This window comes from Otolemur garnettii, unplaced genomic scaffold, assembly GCF_000181295.1.
Source record: "Otolemur garnettii isolate 467f Iridium unplaced genomic scaffold, OtoGar3 scaffold00030, whole genome shotgun sequence".
Lineage (NCBI taxonomy): Eukaryota > Metazoa > Chordata > Mammalia > Primates > Galagidae > Otolemur > Otolemur garnettii.
Genome location: NW_003852425.1, coordinates 7,435,914 through 7,438,327, shown reverse-complemented (window position 1 = coordinate 7,438,327; position 2,414 = coordinate 7,435,914). Strand labels below are relative to the sequence as shown.

General features: G+C 43.5%; 1 pseudogene across 1 annotated transcript; it reads left to right on the top strand.

Annotated features, from left to right (window-relative positions):
- The first annotated feature begins 1,024 nt into the window (after nucleotides 1–1,024).
- Nucleotides 1,025–1,485, top strand: LOC100961943 (annotated as a pseudogene). Its single transcript, XR_001161247.2, has one exon. The product of XR_001161247.2 is annotated as a 40S ribosomal protein S18 pseudogene (transcript).
- The last annotated feature ends 929 nt before the right edge of the window (nucleotides 1,486–2,414 follow it).

The following is a 2,414-nucleotide window of genomic DNA, read 5'->3' as shown; positions in this document are numbered from 1 at the left end:
GATGTCCATTAATTCACCGCTGAACAAGTGGCATTTAGTTTCTGATACTATATTTTACAGAATTAAAAAGGATATGCATTAGGGAGCTTCTCTAAGCAGGCATTGAGCAGGCACAGTCCATCGTGCCACCCAGATTCACAGTCACATTTGTGAGCTTCATTATAGAGAGCTAGGACTTAAAGTGACTCCTAACACCAGCACATCCTTTCTACCCAAGAGGCTCTCTTTCCAGCCACATTTTATAGGGCCAATGAACATAGGCCAGCAACTGCCCCATGCACATAAGTTGGCTTTAGAGCACGAGGGCTCTTAGACGGTGGTGGCAGGCATTATTTTATATCCAGCTAAAAGGCCCATTTTAAAAACTACCAATTGGAGATTAAAAAGCAAGAGCATGACATATTCCGAACTGAGTTCTGAGTATCCAAAAAGACGTGAATATTTTCAGAAACCGAGGGCCAAATTGTGCCAGTTTTGTAGCCATGAAGACATTTAATACATCGATTCAAATCCCTTTACTAATCCACACAGCCCTGAGGTCATTCTGCAAAGTGTGTATCAAAAACCATGACATTAGGGGAACAGTTTGATGATGATGTCATGGAAGTCAAACTCGGAAGGTCAGAGAAAGTCTCTATATTCTGAGAGAAAAGTATCAAATCTTTTGTGCACCTGTGTTTAGTTTTATTGTAACAAAGCAACTTGTATAGACTTTTAATGCTTAAAACTGAGCAGTATCTTTCCTTTCCAGTGAAACAAAAAGAAAATTTAAAAATAAATCGAAATAAATAAAATAAACAGGAACAAAATTATAATAGAGAATGCTACAGATTCTACTCATTCTCCCAGCCAGTGGCAGGGCTTAAGTCATCATTAGGAGTTTGAAGTTACAGTGAGCTATGATCGCACTGCTGCACTCCAGCCTTGGTGACAGAGTGAGGCCCAGTCTCTAAAAGAAAAATTAAAATTGGTCACTTCCATTGTCTCTTCCATAGGAGGCTTACACGCATCTGGTTGTGCCACAGCCATATCTCTGGTGATCCCTGAGAAGTTCCAGCACATTTTGTGAGTACTCAACACCAACATCAATGGGTGGCAGGAAATAGCCTTTGCCATCACCGCTATTAAGGAGGTGGGTCGAAGATGTGTTCATGTAGTGTTGAGGAAAGCAGCCATGGACCTCACCAAGAGGGCAGGAGAACTCACAGAAGATGAGGTGGAACGTGTGATCACCATTATGCAGAATCCGTGCCAGTATAAGATCCCAGACTGGTTTTTAAACAGACAGAAGGACTTAAAGGATGGAAAATACAGCCAGGTCCTGGCCAATGGCCTGGACAACAAGCCCCAGGAAGACTTGGAGCCCCTAAAGGAGATTCGGGCCCATAGAGGGCTGTGCCACTTCTGGGACCTTCGTGTCTGAGGCCAGCACACCAAGACAACTGGCCGCCGAGGCGTATCGTGGGTATGTCCAAGAAGAAGTAAGTCTGTGGTCCTTGTCTGTTAATAAAAGGTTTGTATACCTTAAAAAAAAAATTAAAATTAATGAGCAGACATGACACATATACAAATAGAACATCAAATACAAAAAAATCTATAAAATTCTTTTTCAGCTCCAGTGGAGATGATTAAGGGGTTTTACTTCTTTGCAAAATATAGGGAATTATATCACTAGGTTTCCTTTACTTTCTTGGAATCTATTTCTAGAGTCTAAAGCAGGGTGTCCAACCTGCAAGGTGTCCGACCCGCAGCCCATAGGCCAAATGCAGTCCAGGATGGCTATGAACGCGGCCCAACAGAGAATCATAAACTCACTTAAAACACTGAGGGTTTTTTTGTGATTTTTTGGTGAAATTTTGTTGCGCAGTTCTGCAGCATGAACTCTGTAGCTGACTACGAGGTGTGATTTTCGGGTGGAACTTTGCTGCGCAGTCCCCCAGCACGAACTTTGTAGCTGACTACGAGGTGTCGTAAAGTGACGTAAACACACCTGCGCTCTATTTGTGCGCATGTGCGGCTTCCCTTTTACCGACCTGCAGCCCGCAGGGTGTTGTCGTCAAAGTGCAGACAGTGGAATTGACGCTGGCAGACCTTACACATGCTCTCTGGTGACGTGGCGAGGCAGGAATTACCATTAATATTTTAACCTACAGTTGCAGCGTTTGGCGTTCACTATTAGCTGGCAGGCAGGTGAGCATTCTAATTTGATTATTAAGACATTTTCACACCTCAGCGGTGCCTCACGCATCTCCCCTCGCGCTTTACAATGGGCCTCTGCCTCACCTGCATTAGCAGCTGAGACGTGGAAGGGACCAGGCCTTGCTTTCTGTTTTCCTCTCAATTAATTTTCATAATAGAAGTAAATATAGTCCCCAGTCTGTTGTTATGGTTCTTTTTGAGACAGAGTCTTACCT